Raw genomic sequence first — 17,115 nt, forward strand, 5'->3', positions numbered from 1 at the left:
CAAAACCGATCAAGAGCATTGAACAGGTGTGAGATATGAATACTAGATACTTTTTTAAAGTTGCCACATGTCCTCCCTTCTCCTCCTTGCTGGAGTAAAGTTCCATGAGCTCGTTTCGGTATCTTTCCAAGCAGCTTTTATTCCTGTGAACTTGTCAGCAGACTTTCAGCTGGACCAGATAGTGATCCAGCGTGGGAACATTAACCTGTGGGCAGTAACTACAGTGCAGGAAACTTTCGATTTACCGGCACCTAAATAACCGGAAATCTCGGTTAACCGGCAAAATTCAGGAGTAGGTTCAGGTAAGTTTTATTATTTGCCTTCCTCGATCTGTTGCTGTGCAAGGGTGTGGCTGCAGCTGTTGCTAAGCTACAGAGACGCTTGGAACTTGTGGCCATTGTTCTGAACCTGTTGCTAAGCAACTGGGTTTGTTGCTTTGTATCTTTTACTATAGCTTTCGGTTATCCGGAATTTTTGATGAACCGGTACCCCGTCTGTGCCGGATTAAAAAAAAAGTTTCCTGTACCCTACTCCTACGAAGATGAGCTAGCTCAGCACAGATCGCGAATCGAGCATGCATCCTTCCTGATCGGCATGGCTCAACTACTTTCTGGATAGGCTTGCTCAGCCATTGGGGACCTTGCATGCATGCAGAGCTGAATTTAACCATGCAAGAAGAGTTTACTGATTGGCTGACAATGGAATAAAGCATTGCACAGTAAGGAGGAAACTTCTTTGCCAAACTAGTCAGTTCTTATTCCACAATGTACAACTGTTCTGACTGCACACACCCAAAACATCAAACATCTTTTCCCTTTTCATATGTTGGATCAAGCATCATTTTCTGTATTTTATTTCACTTTTTTCTAGCATTTGTAAGGTTTTAATCCTTCTGTCACGAACTCCATGAGAAATTAGAAGTACCTTTTTATATAAACATTTGTTTTGACCAACCTCTCTTTATTGTGCATGCATTGATCCTGATGGACAGTATTGTCTTTAAGTATTGAACTAAACTTGTCCTAATGCTTAACAGTGGGTTTCTGTTAGTAACTACTAAAAGAATGCACGTGTTTACCAGGACATGTTATGCTTAGTTCTGATAAATATATATATATATGCTGTATATTAATGTACATATAGGCTGCATCCATACCTCAAACAGTAAAAAAAAATACAGCTTATATGTGATTTATCACTCTGATCTTGCACCCACTCATTACCTCGATAATAATCTCCTCATATGTCTCCATGCGCATCACCCGCTCCTCCAAACACAGGTTACTACTTGTTCCCCAATCCTTCTACTCCATCGTTGATGGCTGCTCTTTTCAACCATTATGCCTTTACCCTCGGGAGCGCGCTCTCTGAATTCCTTCACCCTGCCCTTGCCCTCAGGAATTCCCTCCCTGATAGCCTTTGCCTCTCCACCTCTTTCCATGCCTTCGCCTCGCCGCCTCTGTTGTCTGCTCCCTAGTCCCCGTAGACTTTTGTGTTTTCTCTCCTGCTTGGCATTCACTATTTCCAACTATCTTGTAAAGCACTTTGAGACTCCTTTCTGTATGTGAGGCGTGCTATAGAAATGTTTGCTGTTAAGTCAATGAAAACAAATTGGCCGTTCCAACTCTATTTTGGTGAACTGTTTGCAAATGATGCCCCACAGTTACTTTGCCGAGGCTCAGTTGGGAGCCAGGCCCACCTGATCTGTATCCAGATGAAGGTGGGCAATGAAAGTAAGGGCTCTAGGACGTATAGCCTCTGAGTCAGAAGGTTGTGGGTTCAAGTCCCAATCCAGGGACGAGCACAAAAATCTAGGCTGACTCTCCAGTGCAATATTGAGAGTGCTGCACTGTCGGAGGTTCCGTCTTTCAGATGAGACTTCACACCGAGGCCCCGTCTGCCCCCTCAGGTGAAGAGGAGCAAGGGAGTTTTCCCCGGTGTCCTGGCCAATATTTATCTCTCAATCAACATCACACAGATTATCGGCAGATCATTGCCACATTGCTGTTGGTGGAAGCTTGCTGTGTGCAAATTGGCTGCTGCATTTCCAACATTACAACAGTGACTACACTTCAAAAAGTACTTCATTGGCTGTAAAGCGCTTTGGGATGTCCAGTGGTCGTGAAAGGTGCTATGGAAATGTGAGTCTTTCTTTTACAAATGCTTCTATAGAAATCACTCTGCGGTATTGCTATATAAATGAGTAATTTTTAATGGAATTCATGGACCATGAATTGGTGCCAAAGAAAATCCTTCCTTTTTGTTTCCATGATCAGTATTTAAGTTGAGTAATATTTGGAAATCTTTCACTTCCAATGATTTTTGTACCGTAACTTTACATAAATGACGTTCCATGTTTTTAAAGTACTCCCAACAAAATTTGACAATTATAACTGAAAATAAGAGTTTGGGAAGGATTCATTGTTTGGGGAAAGGGAGGGAGAGGAAGACCTTTTACAAGCCGCCTTCACCAGCACCTCAAAGCAGGGACTTTTTAGTTATAATTGGCTTGATTTGAAGGGGAATGTTAATGTTAGCATTTGATGCAGTCCAAAATATACCAGGCAAGAATAAAAAATGGGTTTCAATGATTAGTCTAAAGCCCAACCAAGCAATGGGAGAAATGTGTAATAATAGTTACTTGAGTAGACAATGTCAGACAAGCCTGTAGTCACTAACCCTCTAGTCAGTAAGCAGTGATTTTTAGAAACAATTCTAAATTGTTAATGGCCAGTGTAAAATAAAAGAATAAAAAGTAAATTTAAAAGAGGAGATTAAAAGTATTTACCAGAATGTAAAATGGTTGTTCCTGAACCATTCATTAATGACTGGTGTATGAGTATACTCCACTTGGGAATAAGCGACTTTGAGCTGATTAAAGTGCTCTGCTGTTTCTACATGTTTTAATTAGCTCAGTGCCTTATTCTACTGTACAGCCTACTTAGTCCTACATTGTAGCATCATTAAATATCAGTGTCAAGCAACAGTTACAAAAATGTGTGTTAACCATGAGAGGGGCCAGAGGCCTTATAAAGTTGAGGCAAACCATGTTGGTGATGCAGCATTCATTTTAATGGACCTTCCAGGGAGCATGAATTATATCAGCTTGTATCCGTGGTGTTATGTTGATCTGATTTGGTCTAGAGAGTGGTGCAAGAGCAGAGTAGACTACAAATGTCCTCATTACGAGCATGCTTCACACAATCGACGGCAGCAATCGAGACTGCCATTCATACAGGACTCAAAATTAGATTTATCTGGACGAGAGAGGAACTTTTAAATGGACTTGAAGCATTATAATGCCAAGCCCTTTGGAAATAAGATGAGTGCTAGAAATTCCTGTAAAGAACAGGGATGGGAAAAAAATGAGAAGATTCTGTGATTTAGTAACTTCAGTTTATCTGGTAACACACATTAACCTAATTTGATGATGGCTGAAACTTCAATGATTAAAACTTTTTTGCTTAAATAAATCAATCTCCCCCTTCGAGGACTTGGCCGTCTGTGTCACTTTGGGCAAAGTAATGTCATATATACAGTGGGTGTAAAGATAAACCTAGCAACTACAGGCCAGTCAGTTTAACCTCATTGTGGGGAAGCTTTTAGAAACAGTAATCAGGAAGAAAATTAAGTCAGTTGGATAGGTGTGGATTAATTAAGGAAAGTCAACACAGATTTGTTAAAGGCAAATCGTGTTTTATCAACTTGATCGAGTTTTTTGACGAGGTAGCAGAGAGGGTTGATGAGGGTAATGCGATTGCCGTAGTGTACATGGATTTCCAAAAGGCGTTGGATAAAGTGCCACATAATAGGCTTACCAGCAAAGTTGAAGCCCATGGAATAAAAGGGACAGTGACAGCCAATTTCGTATCCGTGCTAAGTGAAGGAAACCAAGAGTAGTGGTGAATGGTTGGTTGTCGGACTGGAAGAAGGTGTTCCCCAGGGGTCGGTTCTTGGGCCACTGCTTTTCTTGATATATATTAATGTCATGGACGTGGGTGTACAGGGCACAATTTCAAAATTTGCAGAGGACTCAAAACTTGAAGTATAGTGAACAGTGAGGAGGAGAGTGATAGACTGACTTCAGGAAGCCATGGACAGGCTGGTGAAATGAGCGGACACGTGGCAGATGAAATTTAACGCAGAAAAGTGTGAAGTGATACATTTTGGTAGAAAGAATGAGGAGAGGCAATATAAACTAAAGGGTACAATCCTAGAGTGGGTGCACTAACTGAGAGACCTGGGGGTATGTGTGCACAAATCGTTAAAGGTGGCAGGGCAGGTTGAGAAAGCAGTTAAAAAAGGCTTACGGGATACTGGGCTTCATAAATAGAGGTATAGTGTACAAAAGTATGGAAATTATGATGAACCTGTATAAAACACTGGTTCCGCCTCAACTGTAATATTGTGTCCAATTCTGGGCACCGCACCTTAAGAAGGATGTGACGGCCTTGGAGAAGGTGCAGAAAATATTTACTAGAATGATTCCAGAAATGAGGGACTTCAGTTACGTTGATAGACTGGAGAAGCTGGGGCTGTTCTCCTTGGAGCAGAGAAGGTTGAGAGGAGATTTGATCGAGGTGCTCAAAATCATGAGGGGTCTAGACAGAGTAGATAGAAACTGTTCCCATTGGCTGAAGGGTTGAGAACCAAAGGGGACAGATTTAAAGTGATTGGCAAAAGGACCAAAGGCGACGTAAGAAAAAACTTTTACACAGCTAGTGGTTAAGATCTGGAATGCACTGCCTGAAAGGGTGGTGGAGGCAGAATCATAGTCAGAGTTAGACAGCACAGAACGAGGCCCTTCAGCCCATCAAGCCCTGTCTATTGTAATCCCATTTTCCAGCACTTGGTCCGTAGCCTTGTATGCTATGGCGTTTCAAGTGCTCATCTAAATGCTTCTTGAATGTTAAGGGTTCCTGCCTCTACCACCCTTTCAGGCAGTGAGTTCCAGATTCCAACCACACTCTAGGTGAAAAAGTTTTTCCTCAAATCCCCTCTAAACCCCCTGCCCCTTAACTTGAATCTATGCCCCCTTGTTATTGACTCCTCTACTAAGGGGAAAAGTTCCTTTCTATCTACCCTATCTATGCCCCTGATAATTTTGTACACCTCAATCAGGTCCCCCCTCAGCCTTCTCTGCTCTAAGGAAAACAACCCCAGCCTGTCCAGTCTCTCTTCATAGCTGAAGTGCTCCAGCCCAGGTAACATCCTGGTGAATCTCCTCTGCACCCTCTCCAATGCAATCACATCCCTCCTATAGTGTGGTGACCAGAGCTGCACACAGTATTCCAGTTGTGGCCTAAATAGTGTTTTGTACAGCTCCATCATAACCTCCCTGCTCTTGCCTTCATTAGCCAAGGCATAGAATATAAGTATCCCATATGCCTTTTTAACCACCTTATCTACCTGTCCTGCTGCCTTCAGGGATCTATATACATGCACACCAAGGTCCCTCTGCCTTTGTCCTTCCTAGGGTCCTACCATTCATTGTGTATTCCCTTGCCTTGTTAGTCCTCCCAAAATGCGCCAGCTCACACTTTTCAGGGTTAAATTCCATTTGCCACTGTTCTGCCCATCTAACCAACTCATCTATATCGTCCTGTAGCCTGAAGCTTCCCTCCTCGCTATTTACCACTCCACCAATTTTTGTGTCATCTGCGAACTTACTGATCATACCTCCTACATTCATACCTAAATCATTAATATACACTGCAAACAGCAAAGGACCCAACACCGATCCCTGTGGTACACCACTGGACACAGGCTTCCAGTCACAAAAACAACCTTCGACCATCACCCTCTGCCTCCTGCCACTAAGCCAATTTTGGATCCAATGTGCCAAATTGCCCTGGATCCCATGGGCTCTTACCTTCTTGACCAGCCTACCATGCGGGACTTTGACAAATGCCTTACTGAAGTCCATGTAGACTACATCAACTGCACTATCCTCACCCACACACCTCGTCACCCCCTCGAAAAAGTCAATCAAATTGGTTAGACATGATCTCCCCCTGACAAAGCCATGCTGACTATCCCTGATTAATCCTTGCCTCTCCAAGTGAAGACTAATTCTGTCCCTCAATCTTATCCAACTCCCTTTTGAAAGATAAGTATCTGAAGCTAAATAATTTGCAGGGCTACGAGGAAAGGGCAGGGGAGTGGGACCAGCTGAGCGTTGGGACAGGCCGGGTGGTCGCCTTCTGTGCTGTAACCATTCTATGATATGGTTTAGTTAGATGCATTGTTTAAAACAAATTTCCTGTATTGCATCCCAGTAATTCTTAGCCCCAGCACCAGTCTCAAGCTCCCCTACTACATTCGTGCAGCTTTTGTCTGTATCTGCACTTTCTATCCTTATTGCCTTACTGAGTGGAAATGCCTAATTGTGGGGAATTTTGTGCTGTAGGCTTGTGTGTCTCCAAATTGGATTACCGTTGCTCATGTGGAGGGTAAATGCCGGTACGGACTGGTTTGGCCGAATGGCCTTTTTCCGTGTTGCAACTTCAATGTATTTCCATGTAAACCTCATTTGATAACATGGTAGAGAGAGAGATGTTCATCTCCTTGGCATCAAATCCAGAAAAAAATACTGTGTTCCCCAAAATCCCATTTTAAAAAAAAAAAAAAAAAAAAATAAAAAAAAAAATTGTCTGCTAAATAATGACCCATTTAACTCATTGCTACAGGAAGATCTAGATTGTCTGAATGATAGAGTACTGATGGCTCATATCTCTAGGCTTACTGCCATGCTAACCTGATGGTAATTATGAAATCTGTCGAGTTTTGTGTGTTACCTATCATCAAAACACTGAACTGTAAGTGTGGTATTCTCTCACGACTTGATGGTTAATGCATAATCAGGTGTGGTTTTTGAACCACTTCAGACCAGGAATGTCAGAATTTCTTCCCTTGGTGTGTGCAACATTAGCTGGTCCCAACCCAGAACATCGATGGAGGCACCACAATTGATCTCTGTGCCCTTTAGGGAGCTTTAATTCTCATTAGACTGCTCGGATGTCCTTTTCATTTGGGATCCTGACAGCTGGAATAAAAAGAGCAACCACTAGTCTTAGGTGAATTTAAATCCAGAGGAGATATAATGTTCTAACCAAATATGTCGGGCAGCTTTCCAAATTTAACCCTTTTTAAAAAGAAAAGCAACGACGTGATTTTTTTTTTTTCTTGACCGTAAGCCATAGAAAGAGAACTATGGATGGTTTGGAACCATATAAAGGCTGTCATTAGTTGTTCGAGCGGAGATTGCCACACTTGTCATGAACATAGGGAAAAAAAAGGGTACGATAAGTGGTCATTGTTAAACAATGCAACCTTGCGCATCACCCTCCCTAAGTCTTTGGCTGGCTGGCTTTGTGCATAGGCCATTATGCTCCTCTAGTGGCTCAACGAGCTTACCCCATGTCCAGCTGAACCATACAGACCAAGAAGATCTTGGGTTTGGCCCACAGTTTCCACTGAGTCAGATACTCTCAACTGGGTCAGCAGTAGAAATGCTATACAGGAAACTTTCTTTTATCCGGCACGGACGGGACCGACGTGGAGCCGGTTCATCATCAATTCCGGATAACCGAACGCTATAGTAAAAGATACGGAGCTCAGCGCTCCGTATAAAGCAACAAACCCTGCAACAGCTTCAAAACAATCAGCACAAGTTGCAAGCGTCTCTGTAGCTTAGCAACAGCTTCAGCTACACCCTTGCACAGCAACAAATGGAGTAAAAAAAGTAACTAAAAGTAAAAAAAAAAAAAAGTTACCTGAACCGACTCCTGAATTTTGCCGGTGGATAGAGCGTTCTGGTTATTTAGGGGCCGGTTAATCGAAAGTTTCCTGTAATTGGCAGACTTCCCGCCCCACCCCTGGGCTACAAGTTCACACGTGTGATAACCGCACTGGGCTTTATTGGTACTTATGCCCCTTGTGGTGCACTTGTCCTCTGGGCTGACGAGAAGTATGTCAGTTGGAGGAAATATTGGAGGGAAGAAAATTGGCAAAAGAAAAGGAAGAAAGAAAAAGAACAAATTGTGCCGATCCTCACCGGTGTCTTGGCTCAAACATCACCAATTGAGCCAAGTGCCTTGATCAGCAGTGGAACGACTAGTATCTTCTCCGTACTTGACAAATTTGATCTGCAGCACTGATCCGATTTTAAAACTTCTTTGCAGGCTGTATGTGGACACGGTGCATTGCTGGAGTGCTGGACCATATCCGCTAAACCACCTGTGACATCTAGTTGCCTATAGCACATTCCCATCTTGAGCTTTGAGGAAGAATGTTTGGTGGGTTAGCTTTTTGGCTGCTGAATGAATCCAATTATGTCTTAAGCAGAACATTAGATGCGTGCAATGAGTACCAAATGTACTCACTTTGGGTGGATACCAGTTGGGTGCTGGGACTGCAAATCCCTCCAGACATTAAATGAGTAGCAATTGTTGAACCTTGGTTTGTATTTAGTGATGATTTAAAGGCCACAGTATTGTTGGTAGCTTGTCCTCCTGACATGACTTATTTTCCACGGTTATGCCTTATAACAAAGTCCAGGATATTACTCTATCCTGCATACAAATAAGTATATCTTCTAAAGTTCGGAGAGAAAAACTTTTGGCATAATGTCAGTGTTTTAATTTCACTTTATTATTGAATAAGTTATATTGATTTTTAGATGTGAGTAATTGTGGCATTGAGCTTGTAAATAGAGAAATGTTACCCTATCCTATGATGCAGTCAAATGAGCTCCATATGACCTGCATAGTCTCAAGATGAGGGGTCGGCCATTTAGGACTGAGATGAGGAGGAATTTCTTCACTCGGAGGGTTGTGAATCTTTGAGCATCCACAGCCCTCTGGGGTAAAGAATTCCAGTCATTGAGTGTATTCAAGACTGAGATCGATAGATTTTTGGGTACTAAGAGAAACAAGGGATATGGGGAAAAGGCAGGAAAGTGGAGTTGATGTAGAATATCAGCCATGATCGTATTGAATGGCAGAGCAGGCTCGAGGGGCCTTATGGCCTACTGTTGCTCCTATTTCTTATGTTCTTATAAAGGCCTTGTATGTTTAATCAGACAGTTTTGTCGAGTGAGAAAATATGTACTGTAGATGCGTGCTTCTTGAAGCACAAATAGTTTTGTGACCATCACAAGTTTCTGCCTTAATGTTCTTCCCCTGAGTGCCTTACCATTGCAGTTTATTTATTTGGATTGCTAATAAAGTACCGTAGAGTGCAGTGCAAGCTGGAGGATTCTAGCTGTGTACTTTTAGATGTATGTGTATAATTGGGCAGCGTCCTAGGCCCAACCATCTTCAGCTGCTTCATCAATAACCTTCCCTCCATCATAAGGTCAGAAATGGGGATGTTCGCTTATGATTGCACAGTGTTCAGTTCCATTCGCAACTCCAGTTAATGAAGCAGTCCGTGCCCAAATGCAGCAAGACCTGGATGACATTCAGGCTTGAGCTGATAAGTGACGAGTAACATTCGTGCCAGGCAATGACCATCTCTAACAAGCGCGAGTCTAACCACCACCCCTTGACATTCAATGGCATTATCATCGCTGAATCCCCCACCATCAACATCCTGGGGGGGGGTGGGGGGGGTCACCATTAACCAGGAACATAACTGGACCAACCATATAAATACTGTGGCTACAAGAGCAGGTCAGAGACTGGGTATTCTGCGGCGAGTGTCTCGCCTCCTGACTCCCCAAAGCCTTTCCACCATCTACAAGTCAGGAGTGTGATGGAATACTCTCCACTTGCCTGGATGAGTGCAGCTCCAACAACACTCTAAGCTCGACACCATCCAGGACAAAGCAGCCCGCTTGATTGGCACCCCATCCACCACCTTAAACATTCACTCCCCCCCCACCACCGGTGCACCGTGGCTGCAGTGTGTACCATCTACAACATAGAAAAATAGGAGCAGGAGTCGGCCCTTCGAGCCTGCTCCGCCATTCAATATGATCATGGCTGATCCTCCATCTCCATACCATATTCCCGCTCTCTCCCCATACCTCTTGATGCCTTTTGTGTCCAGAAATCTATCTGTCTCGTTCTTAAATATATTCAGTGACTTGGCCTCCACAGCCTTCTGTGGTAGAGAATTCCACAGGTTCACCACCCTCTGAGTGAAGAAATTTCTCCTCATCTCAGTCCTAAATGTCCTACCCCGTATCCTGAGACTGTGACCCCTCGTTCTAGAGCCCCCAGCCAGGGGAAACATCCAGTCTGTCTAGCCCTGTCACAAGATGCACTGCAGCAACTCGCCAAGGCTTCTTCAGCAGCTCTTCCCAAACCCGCGACCTCTACCACATTTATATGGACCTCTCGTGACCTCAGGACATCCCAAAGGACTTTACAGCCAGTGTAGTCACTGTTGTAATGTAGGGAAACGCAGCAACCAATCCACACAAAAGGTCCTACAAACAGCAATGAGCTAAATGACCAGAAAACCTTTTTTAATTGGTGTTGGTTGAGTGATAAATATTGGCTAGGAGAACAGGAAAACTCCCCAGCTCCTGTGGTGCCATGGGATGTTCTCCGTCCACCCCAGAGGGCAGACTCGGTTGAACGTCTCCTCTGAAAGACGACAACTCGGACAGTGCAGCGCTCCCTCAGTACTACGCTGACGTGTCAGCCTAGATTATGTGCTGAAGTCTCTGGAGTGGGATTTGAAACCATAAACTTCTGACTCAGAGAGTGCTACCACTGAGCCAAGGCTTCTTTCTCTTCTGCCCCCACCCATTGCTGGTTTCAAATTATCCATGATATGTTGAGGCAAATTGGTCAGTAAAGTAATGTCTGAAAAGGGAGCTTGATCCATTCAATAGGAATGGTTCGAGCTCCCCTTTCAGACGTAACGCTGAGGGAAAATTCGCTCACCTTAAGCTCGGAGCCAGTTGGAACCAGAAGGCTGGCCGAAAAGTTACATTAGCCCATTAATGTGGGAAATGTGGTGTAGTTTCTTATTTTTCTTTTATGGGAGGGGTTGAAGTGAGTGAATTTTGGTTATAACTGTTACTCGTATGTTCTGGAAAATTTAAAGCACCTCAATGACTCATATCTGACCTCTTCACTAAAGTGTTTTCAGTCCGCCTACTGAAATATTGGAGAATCTCACGTGAGGGCACATGCAGAAGATATGATGTGCAGTTCAGATCACAGTGCGGTTCTATTAATGCATCTCTGGCTTATGCTGTATGTTTAGATATTGGGCAGTATGGGCACACTTCTGAACATGGTGCACAGGGACCGCTTGCAGGAGTGAGCAGTACTGTTGAACCCAAGAGAATATCTAAGGCAGTCCTGAGATTGGTAGCGGCTATAGTTCATTGTAGCAGCTGTAGGTCATTGTAACAGCTATAGTTCATTGTTCCCACTGGTCCATTGGGTTTTAGAAACATCTTGCTGGTTTGCATTGGAAGATAAGATACTATTCCCTGTCCAAAGTGTGACAGTACACTGTATGTTATAGCTGTAATGAAAAGTATTAATCAAAATGTCCTACTTTCGAAACTGCATATAGTGGTGGCTCTGAAGGATACACTGCAGCTCTCAAAGCTCTCTCATAACGGGAAAACATCCTTCATAGCAGAAAGGACAAAATAATCGCTAATAATTTGCAGTCTCCCCCACACCTTAGCCCAATACTAAACACTCAAATTTTAAATACCTGATTTATCATAAAACTGGCGGAGCCACTCGGGGACTCCAATCAATTGTATATAATTCCCTTTAATAATATGTTGGCTGCAGCCTGAGTCTGTATCTTTGTTTTCACTGTTTACATGTACAGAGCGCGATCACTTTATTAGCGCAGGCAAACGCAATGACGTCACGCCGTTCATCACGTGATCCCCCACCGGCGGGAAAAACGTCATGACGTCAGCCACGGGACCGCCCAAGCAGTCCTCGTGGAGCCTCCGAACTGACTAGACCTATATTCGATGTTCTCCTGTAGTTATCTGTTAAACTCTGTTACTTATCATTAAATCTCGTTGATTTGATCGCCTGAGTGGACCTCAGTCTTTTGGATAGGGACTCGACATTACTACAAAACAACATATTGTCTGTCTTTCACCTTTTTATTACTAGAACCTTAGCCAAGGTACAGTACTTGGTGCAACCTGATATTCCTAATGCACTATGCAGTAACTGTTACTGGGTTGAATAAAATGCAGCTGTACTCATTTTGTCACAGGCAGTGCTGTGTTAATGCGATTGGTTTGTTGTAAATCTGCTCTCTGGTTAATGTTGCTTATTAGATACTCTGTTGAACAGAGTCTAACAGTGTTTTCCTATTTCTTTCAGGAGAGACCAAAGTGAAACGCTGAATGGTCTGCTTGAACTAAACTGAAAGGTATAGTTGTCTTTGGGATTTTTATGTTAATAAATTGCAATTGAAGCTCAATCAAGAATACCATACATACAAATTAAGCTCGCCACGTTTTACTCTGGCTATGCCACAAAGGAAACTTGACTAATTGCACATATAATTACAATTAATATGTATTGTGATGTCCACACACCACCTGTAAAGCATGTTTGTGATTTTACTTTCTCCCTCCCAGTTTGTAGTGGGATATGGTTCCAGCGCACCTGCAGCGTTCTGATGCCTCACCCAGTTGGCCATTCATTGTGTGCACCTAGACACGACTTGATGGGCATCATAGCTGAGCCTCTTCCTGTCCTCCTGACACCCATGCAAGTTCTAGCATGGGTCATTGGGTGGTGGTTAGGAGTAGGATTCCAAGTAACACTCTTCCCCTGCCACTTCCTTCACAACCCTGAGGTCAAGAGTGCCACAGCACAGATCAGAGATCAAAGCTAGGATCTTGTGGCCTGTATAGCTCAGTATTACACTGTACAGCACATTTACTTACTGGACCATTGCAGAGCCGATGTACTCCATCAACGGGGATGTGATATAAGGGATGCAAAGAAGTGCATCAAATTAGACCGTTTCAACTGCAATATTTTGAGCACCTTTTCAGTTTCATCTCCCGTTTGGATCTAAGCTCCTGTCCACTATTGTAGTTAATATCTGGAGTAGTGGTGTCATCATATGTATGAGTGTAATTATTGGAGGAAGTTCATTTGATTTCATCATTGTTTAGGAAATTGAAATTCGGCAGATTCTTCCAATGGACTTGAAGTTTTTACAGGCGGTGTATGGGTAATGTACAATTAAAACTAGGAGGATTTCAACTTCTAAAAAGAGCTATTGGCCATATTATGGGGAATACTGGAGAGTCTAGTTTATATAATATCAGCTGGTAAAATGAATCCCAGTGCAACTTCTGACCCAAGCTGGAGCCAAATGTCCGCTCTCCACTTTGACACATCTGTTGACTAAAATCAAAATGGTGAAGCGCACACAAGAAAGGTAAGAAGTTAATGTGTCTGTATATTTTACACAATAACACCCGAGTCTGTTTTGGGGCAAGCAGACCGTTCTGAATCAATAGCACTGGGCTACTCCCAAAGCTTTGATCTCAAAATTTGATGTCATTTTCCTTGATGTGTTGCAGTATCAGGGCAAGCTACATGTACTAAATATAATGCTACAGAGGAGAAGAAAATCACTTGCACTAGATAGTTTTTTTATTGAATTAAAGGGAATATTCAGGAAAAATTAGGTTGGAAATTGGGATTCCTTTCCTATACCTTGCTCCCCTTCAAAAACCCCCATGTAATGAGACTTAAAAAATCTCTTACGCAGTCTAAATTCAAAGAATTAAGAAAATCTAACTTGCAACTGAGAAGATATCCGGGATTGTAATCATGTGATACTCGAAACAGGCGCTTTACCCACAGAAGGTTTATTTAATGATGCTTGTAGGCAGTTGCACACTGACATTTTCAAAACCTACGCTTTTGGTGCATAACCCCCACGGGGAAAATTCCAGGGGAGAGCACTGGTAATTTTTGAAACTCTGCACCAGTTGCTGTATTAGTGTGCAGAATTTCAGTGTGGGGAAGTGACGTTTCAGGCTCTGTCAGCTTAAAGGGACTAGCAATGGTCCATTGTATGAGATTTCTAAATAAAACACAACTGTTGCAGTCAACTTAACTGAACGTTTGACACATTTCTTAAACTGATTTCAAATGTGCAAAGCAAGGGGTGGGGGGGGCACCGAGGTGGTGACTGGAGAAGATGAAAGGCTGCGGTAATGAGTGCACTCCCAAGCCATAACTTGTACCGTCACATGCCGCCTTCTATATTTAGCAAGCCTTGTATCCTAATGGAATGTAATTGTGACACTGTCTCTTTTTGTGCACATTTTTAAAATTCTCTCCAGTTCGGATCTTTCACGCAAATAGCCTGGTACTCTGGCACACTGAACTCGGTCTATGTGTGCACATGTCTCCCTTTCTAACCTTATCTACATCTTTAAAATGAGTTCTGGATGTTGTCACAATGATTTAATTAAGTGTGAAGTGATATTGAAATGGAGAAACCAAGGAAGTCTCCCGTTTAATCTCTGGTCTATGCTGAGCTCAGTGATTTCAGCCAATGGGCTGATGCATTGGGCCTTCACCTCTGGACTAAGAAGGAAAGGATCTTGCTTCTGATATCCAGTGAATACTTATTTAAAAAAAAAATTTTTTTTTTAATGATTTCTGGTCAATGGATGAGAGCAAAGTCCAGTTTTGCTATGATTCCCTCAAGCACAAATAGTCTGCTGACCCTTATCTAGATTTGCACATGAATAGTGGACAAGGTGCTTCTGGCGGCTGACTTGGACTGGCAAGTCTAGAGAGAAGGGAGAAAATAGTGGAGCTGGAGGTGGAGAAAGAGGGGGGTGTAGGAACTGGGGTTCCTAGCCGAAGAATTGAGATCGACTCAGAAAATCAAAAACAATAAAATTTAATGAACAAACGAAGCTGTACAGGAAACTGTAGGATACAATGCAAATAGATCTGGTCTGCTTGAAAGCCTCTCTGGAACTGCTAGAAGGTTCCAAGCTCAACTGCTAGCAGGTTCCGAGCTCAACCGCTAGCAGGTTCCGAGCTCTACTGCTAGAAGGTTCCGAGCTATGACGTCATCATGTTCTTCCCGCCGTTGAGAGATCACGTGACGGACGGCATGACGTCATCACGAGGAGTACAGGAAAGAAGCCCTAGTACAGTTAACAGATACATTAAAGGTGCAGCCCCCAGCTGTACTACATTGCTGTAAAAGGAATTATATACAATTGTCCGTAATCCTCTGGTGGTTCCGCCACATGCGTCCCCCAGAATTGCTTTTAACAGAGAAGGTAAGGCGAGAAGGGGGTCTGACGAGTCTGTCCGACCGACTGCGATACCCCGGCAGCTGGAACGGAGCGCTAGAAGACGAACTGGCCGTTGGCTGTGGTTGGGATGACGCCGCAGGCGGAGGAGAAGAAAAGGCCGGCTGTGGTCGACCCGGTGAGGTGGGCAGTGGCGACTCGGCGGATGACTGGCTGTACTGGACCGGCAGTCGACGGTGGACGACCACGACGAGGCGGCTGAGCAGTGATGACTGGCTCGCTCAGATCCAGATGTGCCGGTTTCAACCGGTCGATGGAGATGTGGTCAGGCTTACCGCCGACGTCGACTGTGAAGGACTTGTCACCTGATGAGATGACGCGGAACGGACATGTGTAAGGCGGTTTGAGCGGGTTTTTGCGAACATCCTGCCAAAAGAAAACGTATTCTGCGCTCTTAAAATCCACTGGGACATGGGAGCGCTGCAGGTCATGATGCGACGTAGGCACTGGGATGAAATTCCTAGCCGCTTCCTGGTGGCTGACGAGCTGCTGAGCTGGGGACCAGGGTTCCGTGTGAGAAGGAAGAAAATCGCCAGGCACTCTGGTGGTTGGCCGTAAACCAGCTCTGCTGAAGAAGAATGCAGGTCGTCCTTAGGTGCCGTGCGAAGACCTAGCAGCACCCAAGGGAGCCTGTCAACCCAACTAGGCCCACGGAGACTAGCACGTAGTGCGGCTTTAAGGGACCTGTGGAATCTTTCACACAGACCGTTCGCCTGTGGATGGTAGGCAGTGGTACGATGAAGCTTGGTGCCCAAACCTTGAGCTACGGCATTCCAAAGCTCAGAGGTAAATTGAGGCCCCCAGTCGGAGAAGATGTCAGCCGGTACCCCAAACCGAGCTACCCACGACGAGATGAAGGCTCTGGAGACGTCTGCCGCTGTAGTGGCAACCAAAGGAATGGCCTCTGGCCACCTGGTGGTACGGTCTACCACGGTGAGGAGGTGAGTGTACCCGCGAGAGGAAGGGAGAGGACCAACCAGGTCCACGTGCACATGGTCGAATCGACGCTCCGGAACCGGAAAACTGGCGACTGGGGCCTTAACATGGCGTTGTATCTTGGACTTCTGGCAACTCACGCAGGTATTGGTCCAGTCACGGACGTCGAGATGCATGCCCTTCCAGACGAATTTCTTTGCCATGAGTCATTGTGACACTCTCATGCCAGGGTGTGACAACCCGTGGATAGTGTCAAATTCTCCTGCGCCATTCGACTGGAACGATTGGACGTGGGACGCCCATCGAGATGTCACACAGGAGTGTGGTCCCTGCGGCCTGGAAACTGACATCAGCCACTTGTAAGCTGGAAGGTGCGGTCCGGTATGCCTGCACTTCAGGGTCTGCCTTCTGTTCTTTTGCCAAACCAACATAGTCGACTCCCAGGTGTACTGCGTGGAGCTGGGCGCGGGAGAGACAATCCGCCACCAGGTTGTCTTTACCCGAGACATGTTGTATGTCGGTTGTAAATTCAGATATGTACATAAGATGACGTTGTTGCCGTGCTGACCATGGTTCCGCTGTCTTGGCCATCGCAAAAGTAAGTGGCTTGTGGTCTACAAAAGCCGTGAATGGGCGTCCTTCCAGCAGGAAGCGACAATGGCGGATGGCCAGAAACAATGCCAACAACTCCCTATCAAAAGTACTATACTTGCGTTTGTTCTTCCGCAATTGGCGGCTGAAGAAAGCCAGTGGTTGCCATGTGCCGTCGACCCACTGCTCCTGTACTGCCCCGATGGCATAATCAGATGTGTCGTTGGTAAGGGCAATGGTTGCGCCCGGAAGGGGATATGCCAACATGGTCGCAGCAG

At 44.6% G+C, this 17,115-nt stretch overlaps 1 protein-coding gene across 9 annotated transcripts in view; it reads left to right on the top strand.

Moving 5' to 3' along the window:
- Nucleotides 1-17,115, top strand: part of LOC147099439 (activating transcription factor 7-interacting protein 1-like) — a 212,057-nt gene that overhangs the window by 34,723 nt on the left and 160,219 nt on the right. For all 9 annotated transcript variants that reach the window (XM_085969596.1, XM_085969599.1, XM_085969587.1 and 6 more), the window contains exon 2: nucleotides 12,327-12,375. The gene's annotated coding sequence lies outside the window, so the exon portion shown is untranslated. The remainder of the gene's footprint in view (nucleotides 1-12,326; nucleotides 12,376-17,115) is intronic.

This window comes from Somniosus microcephalus, chromosome 28 (genome assembly GCF_052327205.1).
Source record: "Somniosus microcephalus isolate GS21.2 chromosome 28, FLI_Smic_1.0, whole genome shotgun sequence".
NCBI classification, from domain to species: Eukaryota; Metazoa; Chordata; class Chondrichthyes; order Squaliformes; family Somniosidae; genus Somniosus; species Somniosus microcephalus.